Genomic DNA, 15,459 nt, shown 5'->3' on the forward strand with positions numbered 1-15,459 from the left:
TTCTTCTTTAATCTATCATATAATACGGACGAATCCTTTGCCAGGTCTTGGTAATATGGAGCAACATAATTCAAACTTCCTAAAAACCTTTGTAATTGAGTCTTATCAATAATTTTGTCTGGGAATTTGTTTGCAAATTCTATACTTCTGTTGATATGAATTATTTTTCCTTTTTCAATCATATGTCGTAAAAACCTAACATTTGTTTGAAATAACATCATATTTTTGACTAGAAATAACTAGTCCATTTTTTATAATAATATTTTTAAATAAATTTAGCTGCTTAAAATGAGTTTCAATATCTTTTGAAAACACCAAAATATCATCTATGTAAACAATTATAAAATTTGAAAAAGGAATGTGTATGTCATTCATAATTTTTTGAAATTCCGAAGGCGCATTTTTAAGACCAAAAGGCATAACATTCAACTCATATTGACCAAAAGGAACATTAAAAGCTGTGTTATACCTATACTTTTGATCAATCTGAACTTGCCAATACCTGGATTTTAAACCAAATTTTGAAAACATTAATGAGTCATATAATCTATCTAACAAATATTTTTTGTTTGGGATTGGAAATCTGATCCACATTAGGACTTTATTAAGACGCTTATAATTTATTACTAATCTTGGCACACCTCTTTCCCTTTCAGAATGCTTATTTGCATAAAAGGCGGTGCATGACCAAGGAGATTTTAAGGGATGTATCAACCCCTTTTCTTGAAGTGAAGATATTTCTTTTTACATAACTCTAAATATTCAGAGTTCATTTGACATGACCTTGCTTTTGATGGAACATTACTTTCATGAAAATCTTCTTCGTATGGAAGAGAAACTACATGTTGTTTCCTGTCCCAAAAGGCATTTGGATAATCATTACATATATCCTTTGTAAATTGGCTCTTTAAGAGTTCAATTTTTGATAATAATTTTGGATTTTTTAGACTTTCTTCAATTGTATGAATATTGATTACTATTTCATTTATCATTTTCTCAATTAGTTGAGTTATGAACTCAAAGTAAATGTGTCTTCCATTATATGTCGCTGTGAACCCTTTTTTAATGCCTTCCATTATATGTCAGTAAATTCTTCTGTTTCAAGAATTCTACATAATTTTCTTTAATATTTTCTACTATATTTAGGTTATTAATTTTATTTTTCATGTTCTTTCTCTGGTAGCATCTATTTGCTGTATGACCCTTCTACTTACATATATAACATGTTGGGGTCCATTCTTCTTTTCTTTTTGACTTCCTTCTATAACATTTTTCCCTTTCTTTAGCAAAGTATTTTTCTCTATAAGCCTGTTTATAACTTTTATAAGTACTTTGTTCTTTATTTTCTTTTTTACATTCCATTCCAAATTGCTCACAGAATTGACCTAGTTGTCTTTTTTCCGTTATATTTTGTTTTTTTATTTGGTGATTCAGTTTTTAGTTCATTGCATAAGGCTAGACCTTCTTGAACACAAACCCCTATGACCCTTCCATAAGTATAATTATCATAAGGGATTTGAATACTATCCCCTCTAAGAGTTTTCTTATTCTTTCGGCAAATAAAGGTGGAAAACCATCAACAAATTTTGACTTCCAATGAGAACTGTTATTTTCTGGGAGAGTTCATAAACTCTGCTTAAGAAAATATCTTTACACAACCTGAATGATGTCAGGGTAGTACATCTTAGACCATTTAATAAAGTTCTTATAGTTTCAGAATTATCTGACCATCTTCCAGTAAAATGTTATATAATTGTGAGTATTAAAGTGTAAACTGCATCAGAAACATTTTGGCCATCTTCCGTTTTAATATGATTATAAATATGAGGTTAATTTTCGGGTTTAATATAATTATCCCACCAACCTTTTAGTTGTCCTGTAAACCCTGCAATTATCATCTGGCATACAGTACTATCATTATTCTGATTATTTTTTGCTATATTAGCGTACATCATCATTCGATGCGTCATCATATATATTTTCCTGTCTATATAACCATCTAAATTCCATTCATATATGTACTTTCCATTATAATAATTGGTAATTTCGTATTCTTGTTCTTCATGAAGAACATCTTGAGGAGTGGGTCAAGGGTAATAAAACATTCGTTGTCCCTGTTTATCAGCAAATTTTGTATTATAAGATTCTGATCTTTTTCTCCCACACATTCTATTAATTGAATCTATTGTATAAGCTTCAAAAGTCTCATCACTCATGTTTTCTTCTTCCGGAGTATTTAGTTCTAATTTGGAAAATTTTTCTTTTAAAACTTTCATTAATTGGTTTATTGGTTTTATTTTATTATTAGCTATTTCCGGGGGAGGTTGAATTGTAGGTTGGATCTTTATAAGGTTATCATCTTTTGTATTACTTGTTTCTCCCTCTTCTTTATTACCTGAAATGAATTTTTCTATCTTGTTATTTGTTTCTTGAAGGATTTCTGAGAAATTATTTAAACATATGTTTGTATAATTATTTTTCTTTATTAGTCGGTTGACATGAAGGACAGTTGCTTGTAGGGATTCATTGGTTATTTCTTTTTTGAAGACAGAGAAATATATTTCTTCGTTCTCTCTTTTCCATTCAAAGTCTTTTTGGGGAGGAAATACTGATTTAACAATAGTTCATGTAGTTTGTTTATAGTTTTTTTCTATTATAGAAACATATTTATGAGAATACTTGTTTATGAACCAAATAGGAAATTCTACAACTTGTTGTAAAATTTCAAGATCTCTATAAAACTCTTTTCTTAGCTCATCCTTTCGTCTCCTGGAAATGATTCCATAAACCATTTTATAAAAGGTTTCCACTTTTCTTGTTTATATTTTTCTCATATCTGCTTTCTAATAGCAGATCCTGGACTAAAATCTAGTTTTTTGTATTCCATTATAAGTTAAAACTCATTTGAGAGACGGTATCTTCCTCTCTGACTTGTTGGTGATAGACACCTGAGACTAAATTATCATGACTAATATTTAAATTTTCTACTCTAATGGGTCTTATTTGAGAAGTAGAAGCTCTAGAGGGATCAGGAAATTCTACTTTATAATTTAGAGGTGAAATATAAGACTTAGCAGATGATGACCTAGCAAGCCTTTGTGATATTGATTTATATTCATCATCTTCAAATTCTATTTCTATATTACCTTCAGGTGTTTCTATAAGTTTGTTTAACTTGTGTTTTATTTGTGGTTGTTTTTTTATTGCTTTATTTATTACCCAATTTTCATGGAATGTTATTTCTTCCCATTTAACTAGCTTATGAAAATATTTGACTTCCCATAATTTGTTTCAATTAGTATTGTTTAATTATTTTGTTTATTTATTCTTTTGCGTCTAGCATTCATAGTTGTTAACAACCTATAGTATATCATATAAAAGATACAAATTATTTCTGAAACCTGGGAATAATTATATCCATGAGTTTTTACATATAAAGTTAAAGCATCATCTATATTTTGATCAGATAAAGACAAATGTAGGTCTGGATAGACATCAAAATATACCGGACCATGTGCTAAACTGGTTTCTATAATACCCATTAATGACTGTTTCAAATTAAGATTACGAGCATCCCGTAATAGTGCTATAAAACTTTCTGGTAAACATTGTAGGTTTAAAGGTTTAAAATCAACTTGAACTAAGCCAGCATGACTAAATTATAATCTTTTTTATATCTGACTAAATCAGATAGGTTTAAGAGTTTTATTATCATTTTTTCAATGCTAACTGACACCGCTTCTTCAGTTGTTTTAACAACTTGTTTCTAATTTAAAAAATTATTAAAAATTCCAATTTGGTATATAACTTTTGGATTAATATGAGGAATTGTCCATTTATTCAATAAATCAAGATTTTTTTGTAATATCATATTCCTCGTTTATACTGTTTTTAAAAGTATTCTTCTTTTTAAATAAATTAATCATTCTGAGATTTAAGTATTGAACCAAAACACATACCCCCTTTAAATCCATGGATCTGATACCATAAGTAACAGAGTAATCACGTAGGTACCCGCGCGATGCAGCGGCGGAAGTCGGTGATAAATTGTTGCTGCAATTTTCGGCAAGAGATTTTTATGTATTTAGATGAAAAATGACACGCTTAAACAATCTTAAAAACAGAATCGATTATCGTATAATGCTAACATACATGACACAAATTTTACAAATCTTTCAAAAATAATTGTTTTTACATAAATTAACTTTTTAAACATAAAGTAGGTTTTTAAAATTAATAGCAATCGCCTAAATTCATACACAAGAAGTACCACTCCAACGGGAACTCTATTTGTAATGCTTTACTCTTGAACTAACATCTTTAACAACTGCAATATTCACTTGAATTCGTTAAAAAACATATCTTTAGTATACAATAGGTATATATTGCATATGGTAATTTTATATAAAATAGCTCAGTTACCTCATCTGTATGATCCTTTGAAACATGCTAACATTTCATAACTTTCATTTTCAGATCATTGTCACACATGAATTGTCTGCACACACACACAAAAGACTAACATTCATAACTACATCCACTACTTTTCAATTGTTTTAGCTTTGGATTCTGGTTGTTTGTTTTATTTCGGTCCAGTTTCAGTTTATACTGTTTCAGTTCGGTTTCAATTTGTTCGAGTTTTTCTTTCGGTTGATCTAATATTTTTTATTTTATGTTTGTCTCGATTTCAGTTTTTTTTATTTCATATCTAATTGGTTTTCGGTTTAGTGTCAGTTTGATTTTATTTTGTCGATATTGTACCAGTTTAGATTTCAGTTTTTTACTTTCGTTCCAATTTGGTTTCATTTAATTTTGTTTCTGGATTCAGGTTTTTAGTTTTAGTTTGGTTTCATATTATTTGATTTTTGATATCCATTCGTTTCAGTTCAATTTCAATTTTTTCAGTTATCGGTATTGTTTTCATTTGGATTTCGGTTTTAGTTCAGTTAATATTTTTCTTGTTTTTATGTTTTGTCTTGGTTTTAGTTTTTTATTTCAGAATTTTTTTGGGTTTTCGGTTTCAGTTCCGTTAATAAAATAAGTTGGTTACTTAACAATCTCACCTTTCCATTGATCTTAAGCAAAGCATTGGTGAAGAACTGGTGTTCAATCGCATTGGTGCAATACACTATATGACAATCCCAAAGTCAGTCAAAACACTTCTTTTTCCCTAGACCTTAAATTTACAAAAGATAGATTATTAGAAATGCACAAATACTAAATAACTTTAAAATTAAAAACACAGTCATACTATAAAGACCATAAATTTTCTCCCAAGGAGCAAGCACCAAAGGATCTACGAAGCCTGACTGTTCTGAGGGCTTCCTTCAAATACATAAAGAAGCTACGTTAGCAAGCATTCATGGTCAGCAAGTGATGATGAATTTCATTCAACTTACATAACAACAAAGTTTGAGAGATCTAAGTAAGGTCTTAAGTTTATTTTGTCAAGGCTTGAACTCCACACCTTTCAGCTATGGCAAGGTATGGACACTAGTAAATGGGCAGGAATTTCACAATAAGATCATAACATATAAAAACAAAACCCTTTAAACTGAACACACCACCAATTCACATGTTTAATAAGAATATTAGAGATCTGCAGGAGTTATCATGATAAATAACTTTAAAAAGTTGCAATCAGTTTAACATCCCTGCAAAATAACCGACGAATTATTCAAAACAAATAAAAAAAATTGTTATATTATGTAAGAGAAAGATTTCCTTTTAACCTACGCACAAAAGAAAGATTGGCAGGAACAACAAATATAGTGTTAACAAATGCTCCGTATATCATGAGGAATAAAAAGACGAACATGAAAAGCACAAAATTAGAACCTTAGGAACCTAAGTGAAACACCACCACCCATTAATGTACCAGGAAAATTGATGACATACTTTCAAGGGAGGGTAGGACATGAAGAAAGCCAGAGATCCCTTGGCCGGCTCCCTCTCGTTTCTCTGATTTCCCTCTCTACTCCATCACCGCCGCTGTGGAATGTGGTGTGATCAATGACCTAACCACCATGGATTTGACAGAGGGTGCTGTGTGAGTGTTGAAGATGGTGATGTTGGGTGTTTAGGAAACCAGGGAGGGACCGATGAAGTAGAACGCGGTACAGAACCTGTGTTTAAAAATTAGGTTGATATAAGATATGCATGCCATATCTGAATTCAATTCAAAATTTGAAAGATATTTTAAGAATGGGGTATTTGGGTGGATTTTATTGGTTAACATTTTATGCAACAAATGCTTGGACCATGTGCTTAAAATGGTTGTATCTCTTAATTTTAAGAGTTTTTTGTGAAATTACATTTTTGTGCTTTGAGAATCATTCTAAATCACAAAAAACCAAAAAATTAAAAAAATCATAAACATAAAAAAACGTAAAAATTAAAACAGTAAAAAAACGAAAATTCTTATTTATCATCCCGTTTTCATTAAAAAACCCGTCTCGGTTTAACTAAATTATACACGTATGTATAATATGTACATATATGTACATACATGGTTTTTTATACACATATGTACAATTTAAGGAAAACGATAGTGTACATATGTGTATATTACGTAACTAGAGATTAAATGAAATTATACACATGTGTATAATACAAAGTTTATTTTATTTTATTTTTCTATGAAACTGGAATGAAATATAAGAATTTTGGTTTTTTTACTTTTTAAAAATTTTTGTTTTGTTTTGTTTTGTTTTATAATTTTTTTAAATGTTTTTTTTGTGCCTCAAATTGATTCTCAAATTTCTTAATTTTCAAAGGATTCAGTTAGGATCCTTACCATATATATATATATATATATATATATAATATATAAATATATATATATACTATTTATAATTAATTATTATTAGTAAAGCATGGCTACAAAGGTGGCCATTGTTGACAAAGTAGAACTGCAGAAGGGCTTTTTGAAAACCAAGGAGTTTCTTGAAATGATGCAGTTCGAGGTTATTATTTTGGAAATCAGTTATATTGTTATTATTATAATATTGTCTAAAATTATGGTTTTACATATTCTAGATATGGAGGAGCTCAAGCACTTCTGCATAAGTCAAGGTGCTATTTAAGTAGATGAGCTGGCACATTAGGATATTAACTTTTGAATTGAAAGATTAAGAGAATAAACATGAGAGGATGTTTCTTTTTACTAGAATATGTATTAAATAAATAGTAAGCTATCTTAGTACCAAATTTATGAATATTAATAAAAGTGAGTAGAGCCCAAACATAAAAGTTTTCTCATAGGATGAGTTTATAAAGCTCGAAACAAACCAAACTGGATCTTTGTTAAGCTAATGGAACCGAGCTCTTAAGATATGTTAAGCTAAATGAGTCCAGCTTGAGTTTAAGTGAGCTTGACCTCTTGATTTAAATTGTTACAAACAAAGCTAATAGCATAACACTAGCAAATAGTCCCATTTAATTTCAATTAAAAAAAATAATAAAAGAAAAATAAAAAACCACCCAAACACGTGTCAAGACCAGCTATTTTCGGTTCCCGGGCATCTCATCAAACTCCTTAATAACAGTCTCACATAGAGGCTACATAATGCTAAGTTAGGAAAAAAAACTCGCTGATATGTTATCAGAAAAAAAATTAAAGGTTAATTGTATCAACTTGGTCATGTGTTGGTAACTTTGACCAAGTTCACATTTTTATTTTGTTGCCTGATTTGATATATGCGACATCATATTCTATGTTATGTTGTAGTGTTCTGGTTTGGAAAACTATAAGGCTAACAACACAAGGTTTGGAAGCCGTAGTTCTTTCATGGATGGAACTTGAAAGCCTCAAGTGATATCATGTAAAAACATTAAGGATGATGATGTCACTCCCATGTTATATGTTCTATTCTCTGACGTTAAAGACTTCAAATGGTGCCCAGGTAAGGCTTCATGCTTGTCAACAATACTCTCATCATCTGATATAAATTCTTTAAAAAGTTTTAGATTTAAACTCTGAAACTTAGGATTTGAGTTTCTTTAAAATGTAGAAGTTTTTAGCTTCTGCTCGTTGTTTATAGTATTGATTCTCAAACAAGTTTCAAATTTGAATATTTGATCATTTGAAACTGGGAATTTGGAGTTCTTCAAAATGAAGCTATTCGAGCTTCCCATTTGAAGAGTATTGAAAATGGGATATAATATTTATCACGTGTACGAGCGCTGTACAGCGGAAACTTGTATCCATATGACCTTCAGTTGAAGGTAATTCATATTTTGTGCTTATGAATCATTACTTGTTTGTCTCCGCAATGGAAGCTATTTTTTTTTTCTTTTTTGATTTCAATATTTTGACATTCAGTTTTAAGTTATGGCTACAGTTATTTGCCTATTAGTTTAATAATACAATCAAATTTGTGATATAGGATCAGGTGATCGGAAGTTCTGAAAACTATGTCGATATAAACTCAAGAAGACCACCATGGCATTGTCTCCATTGTAGTCAATCTGTATGCTTCATTGGCATCTGAATTGACCAGAAAACAACTAAGGCAAGTAGTAACCTACAAATAGTAGAATTGATTTTAGATTATGCTGCTGCAATGACATATTTGTGAGTTAGAAATGCGTTTGTTTATTATGCAACTTAAAGATATTGTGATTTTTTATATAACTGCTTTGATTGTTTTGGTTCATGTAAGTACAAATTGGCTAAAAAGCTACACATATTAAGTGACAATATTATTTTAATAAGTTTATATTTTATATTATGTTTAATTGGCATAAATAAGAATTGTTAAGTTTAGTAAAAAAAGGGTTTTTTTCCAGTTCCATAAGTTTAGTTTAAAGAGGTTTTAAACTAAAATCTAAACCCAAGTTTAATTTCCTTGTTATAATCTTTGTAATTCTATTTATAAATTTATTAAATTTACTAGGGTTTTGTCCCTGTTACCTAAAAGAAAAAAAAAGCGTAAGACTTTTTCATGTCGTGGTATTTTGAAGCTAAATTTGATTTGGAATTAAGACCATTATGGCCAAAAGGTAGTTAAAAGCTCAATGTTAGACTCAGTATTTTGTATTCTTACTTTATACTATATGTATTTTATCTTCGGCCATCAATTACTTATCTTAGTTATTATTTTTTAGGTAACCTCTTACTATACCATCTTATTATATTATCATTTAGTTATAGTTATATTTACTAGATGTATTACACGCTAATGTTAACGATTACCAGACTACACAACCATTTGAAGTCTCATATGGATTAACAGGAATGAGTTACTCTTACATATTAAACTGGTATTTGTAGAGTTATTGTATTTTTATTTCGGCACCAATATGTTCGTGACCTTGAGTGTGTTTGCCAAAAAAGATTCTGCCATTTTTTTGTTTTATGCTCATTTCTTTTTAAATATTATACAATGCAAACCATGTCTTTATGATAAGATGTTATTTTTAGTCATATTATACATTTTGTTTTGCAGCTAGGCATAATTAATGTCTTATTAAAAATACATTTTTTATCATTCAGAGATTTTGGATTTCTTTTTATATGCACATTTTATGTATATATATAATGAAACTGCCAACTTCATATCGACTAAATCATACACAATTGTCATAGGAGCCCAATTGATGGAATTAACGTATTAGGCATACACTAATACACACAAACTAGAATACCTATTTTTGGATGGATGGTTGAAAATGTTTAAAACCAGGAATGGGATGATTGGTAAAACACAACAAAATTGAATTTGATCTGTTGGTATTCATATAAAATGGTTATGTTTTTATTTAATTCCTACCAAAATTTGACAATTAGTTAGTTGTTGTAGCAATCACCGCTTCTTATGAATCAAAATATAATCCTCGTTGCATCACCCAAACGAACTTATACCGACCAAATTCCCATTATGTCCCCGTCGCAACGTGCGTGCTCACTTACTAGTTCAAATGAATGAAAAATAGCGTATAAGTTTAATAAAGAATAAGGTTTTAAATGAACAAATGTGGTACTATTATAAAGAATGGGTTGTTAGATCTGGTTGATAGCTGGCAAAAATAGTTACCACTGCCACACGAATGAGCAGTTACAATTAACGAATGAACATTCAAAATGTAACGAATGTACCTTTAAATTTGCAACCAATTCCTTATTCAAACTAAAATCAAACTCAATCCAAACCACACAAAAAAAAGTCAAACTCGTCCAATTAACCAAATTCCACACTTAACGATTCTAAAACTAGTCTCATCATTCCGAACACATGTTGATCAATCAAAACCTCAATCACAGTACAAATCGCAGTCAATTTTGACCAAAACTAGTCAACATCACGCTCTTTTCCCGCATAATACAATTAAACTTCAAATCCTTGAGTTAAACCTTACTAATACAATTAAACTATCACAGATGATCAAAACATCAACGTGAACAATCCTAACATCAATTAAATATCAATTAACATGATTATAGTGGTTGATTGATTGATTTCAAGTCCGTACAGTTCAAAATACCAATTTCAATACGTTTAGATACGATTAATAATCAGTATGTACTTCAATTGATTCGTGTAACCTTCCAAATCATAAATCAATCATACACATGTTCTTATACCACTTGTAACCGTGAACTCATCAATTACGAATCATTAAGTTAAGGATCTAGTCTTCGTATGTATTACGATTAGATTTACATTAACTGTGTCACTATGTGTGTTGAAAAGATATTTTGGCTATTTTAACAATACACAAGTGATAATAACAAGAACTGATTTTTTTCTTTAATACATTACATGGTATATATAGAAGATGACCTCATTCGTTATACAAGCCATAACGAATGAGTGTCATTCGATATCTTATGTTAAACTCCTTTGCGTGATACTACGAATCAGGACATTCGTTGTTCACATTTGTTAACATGTGTAACGGATGAACACTAGTAAACATGGATACTCATTCATTATTAGCTACTCGAACGAACGAGCCGTACATAATGATGAATGTTCAATACATCAAAATAACCCTATACTTTATGCAATAGACCAAAATACATTAAGCAATAACCGAGATGCATAAACATGTATCAACATACGTTGATCATTTATATTATAAATCTAGTAAAAAATAGGCGAAAAAGACTTTGTGCTTAACTATGTTAGTGCATTGGTAGGTCTTAGATAATCAAGTAATGAAGAGTATGTGATATAAACATAAAAAATTTCCAAATTGAAAGAGGTGTTAGTCTCTTGCAAAGTCTTGATGATGAACGCATAAATGTAAAAGCATGTCATCCTTAAGCCTTAAATCTGTTTGATCACCAAAAATGTTACAAATTTAATTTACTAAATAGTCTAGTTAATAGTTAACACTTCCAAGATGTATGGTCTTATGACCTTAAATCATTTATTGATGGGATGCTTTGAAAGCTCTGGACTCCATTGGGTCTTTTTGCAGTTTTCTTATGGGTATTGATTTCAGTGAATATTAATATGCTCAAAAGGAGAAACCACAGTTTATCTGCCACAATAAGTCATTAAACTTGATCACTATTGTACTTTGTAAATTCACGACTGACTTAATCAAACCACATTGTGAGTCATACGTTGTCCCCTTGGTCGTGTCTTATTACCATTAAGAAACATACCACAAGTGACACAATGTTTGTAAGCCATACATATGGAATCAGCATACTCATCCTTGGGAAAGGGGTATATCTTGTAGTGGGATTATTAGCTAGATTGCTATCAAGAAAGTGAAAAATAAGCTATTTTGATCAACCAATTTGAATGTTTAAGTCAAGTTGAGGTGATATGGTAAAAATCAAATTAAGCCTGAATCGAGAATAAATGATGATAGTTTCTGATATTTTGGCCCTAATTGAAATTTAAATCATATCAAAAAAATTTTAGAAATCTTTGTTATAAGGCTTAAGTAGACAACAATACCAATGAATGACTTAACACCAGTCTTAATAAAGCCGAAATATAAAACTATGATGGACATATTTCTTAATATATATGATTCAATGCTCAACTCACAAAAAAAAAATATGTACTGCTTTCGTAGTTTACATTTCAAAGTTTTTGTTTTCAAAAAGATTTTATCTTCTGATTTAATTTTGATTACCAAGCTATGCGAATTAAAAGTCAAACAACAAAAAGAGTTTTTACTCACGACGATATGATAAAAAGGTTAATGTATTGGCCTTTAAAGTAAAATTTTAAAAATATATTATGCTAAATAGATCAAAACGTTTGGTTTTGATGGTTAATTTAATGGTTTTGAATGGTAAATAACTCATTCATTAAATGTATTGTTACATTCGTTACTACAGTGTAACGAACGAGTGTTCATTCATGAAACTTGGATAACAAATGTATTATATTCATTATACACACACATTCGCTTCCGCTCACTGGCAACGAAAGAAGGCTCATTCGTCAAAATTTTAATGAATGTAGAACGATTACGGGTTATTCTTTATAATTTAACGTATATGGAATTTATTTGTTTGTTTCTTAAGGAACGATGATCCATTCGTTAATGTTGTGATTAACGTATGAAGAATTCATTGTCTTGGGAAATGGGTAAATGTGTACGACATATAAAACCATCAAAAAGTGTATGTAACCTAATAGGTGTCTAGGGAAGATTGTTGGGATGAGAAAAGACTTAAGGAATATTGGAATCTTCTCAACCTCCCTGGAAAATGGCTTAGTTTGGAAACCAAGCAAACTTAGGCCTCCCAACAAGCTTATACTTGATTAAGCAAGGTATTTTCCTCTTCGAGCAAGGTTATATTTTAGAATTCTTCTTAAGTGTTAGTTCGAGCAAACTACACTTCATCAAGCAAAGTTGTTCTTCAAGTCAAGAAAGGTTTGTTTCAGAGCAAACTCTTGACCAAACCAAGCTAAAACCAAGTATATTGGTGGATCGAGCAAGGTTTATTATAATAAACAGTGGTCCCAGCAAGCTTAAAAGTGGTTAACAGGACCAAACATATATGTGAATACATGTCCTTTCAAATCAGAGTTATTGACATAATTTTAAGTGAATAAATAGAAAACAAGTTACAATTTTCCCAAACGCTTTTAGTCTTCAGGTTAATGACTATCCTTTCAATCTGAGAACAGATGATAGGACCAAACATTTACAAGTATATGCACTTCCAACTTGAGCAAATGACATGTTTTTACGCAAAAGTAACTCTCTGAGATTCTTCATTGAAAATTTCTTGTTAAGATTCTATAAACCTTTGAACTGAATAGTATTATCATGTCTGTACACCATTAAACATCTTGCTCAGTTTTATCAAAATTGTTTTGAACAAAAGCATCTTCAAACTTCTTCAAGTAGTGCATATTTTTTTTAACAAAAACACATTTTGACACAATCACAAGTGTAACATATTCAAACCATCAATGATATCATTAAAACAGGCAGATTTCACATAATGCATAGTCCAGCAGATCCTAACAATATCACATCAGATAAAACATATAATCGGGATATCAGACAAGCACATATTATCAAATCAAATTAAGTACTCATCAAGATATCATACACATTCACTGCTCATTATCCAAAGCATCAGAAATACCTAGGATTAACAGATAATCACTTAAGCACAAATCATTGAGTAGTAGACTAAATCATATTCAAGCAAAACAAATTATGAATCCTCTACCAAAATAGTCAATTAGCACATAGAGACACACAAATATCAAACAAACATTCATCAAGACTTTGAAAAGATAGTCAGTTTTCACAGTCAAGCACACATCATCAATCTGACTTCATTAGAGTTGATCATGCCCAGGGCTTTCAGAAGAATATTGAACCTGGTTCTATCAAGTGGTTTTGTGATTAGGTGAGCCAAATTATCACTTTTATCAACTCTTTTTACTTCAATTAAACATTTTTCACTACAATCCCTTATGAAGTGATGTCTGATTTCAATGTGCTTGGTCTTGGAATGTTGAACATGATTCTTAACAATAAAAGATGTAGCAGTATTATCAATGTGAATAGGGGTGTTTAAGAAATTCAAACCAATCTTGAATGACTTGATTAGCTTTTTATGATCAAACAGCCATGCTACACCATCAACTGTATTGAACTGATATTCATTAAAGACAACATAATATGATTCTATCACACTCAAATGATCTTTCACATATAACCTGTAGGCCTTTGAGTGTGTAGAGTAGCCAACAAAGAAGCAATCCAAGGATTTAGCTTGAAACATGTTTAGATAATCGTTGGTGTTCAAGAGTGAACATTTGCATCCAAAGGGCTTGAGAAACTTGATGTAGGGTTTTCTTTTGAACAAAACTTCATAAGGAGTCTTGTTTTGACTTTTATTGAGAAGGATTCAGTTTTGAACATAATAGGCTGTATTGATTGCCTCTGCCCAAAAAGTGACAGGCAGAAAAGCATCAGCCAGCATGGTTCTTGTAGCTTCTATTAGTGTTCTATTTCTTCTTTCAACTACACCGTTTTGCTCTGGAGTTCTAGGAGCAGAGAATTGCTGAAGAATTTCTTTTGCAGTACAAAACTCTTCCATCACTCCATTTTTGAACTCTGTACCATTATCACTTCTCATTATCTTTACCCTTGTATCCAGTTGATTCTCAATCCTGGTTACACATCCTTTAATCAACTCTGCAGCCTCATCCTTTGTATTAGGAAATAAACCCAAGTATATCTTGAGTAGTCATCAATTATGACAAGACAGTATCCTTTCTTTCTAATGCTTGGAACACTAACAGGACCAAAGAGATCCATGTGAAGCATCTCAAGCACTTGATCAATTGAGTTGATGAGTTTTGTCTTATGAGAAGACTTGTGCTATTTGCCTTTTTGGCATGAGATACAATTATCATCCAGTTTTAACTCTCTTGTAGGAAAGCCAATCACATGCTCACCCTTCACAAGTTTGTTCATGTTCTTCAGATTCACAAGACACAATATCCTATGACACATTTTTGACTCATTTTCAGTGGATTTGGAAACAAAACAGGTACCTCCCCTTGAAACAGTATCCTTCATGTTTAGTTCATACAAATTGTCATTTCTTGGGGCCATCATCATGATCATATCAAGTGAGATCACAAATTCAGGTCTTAAGATGAAACAGTGTGGTACATCAAAACCGACTTTATAACCCTTATCACACATCTGTGATATGCTCAAAAGGTTATACTGTAGTCCCTCCACATAGAACACATTGTCAAATGAGACTTTGCCATTTGTCAAGATACCCTTTCAAACAATTTTACCTCCATTCTCATCACTACCAAATGCCACTAGACATTCATACTTCTCTTCATAGTTAACAAGTGACCTTTTGTCACAAGTCATATGCCTAGAACATCCACTATCCATATACCGTATTTCCTTCAGTGGAGTACTCCACTGTTCCTGCACATTATAAAGAGAGTAATTAGTTAGATGATGAACTGCAAGTTGATTCAACTTGCAAAT

Source organism: Bidens hawaiensis, unplaced genomic scaffold (genome assembly GCF_021521415.1).
Source record: "Bidens hawaiensis isolate Kalapana, Puna unplaced genomic scaffold, B.hawaiensis_p1.1 tig00001369_1, whole genome shotgun sequence".
Classification (NCBI taxonomy): domain Eukaryota; kingdom Viridiplantae; phylum Streptophyta; class Magnoliopsida; order Asterales; family Asteraceae; genus Bidens; species Bidens hawaiensis.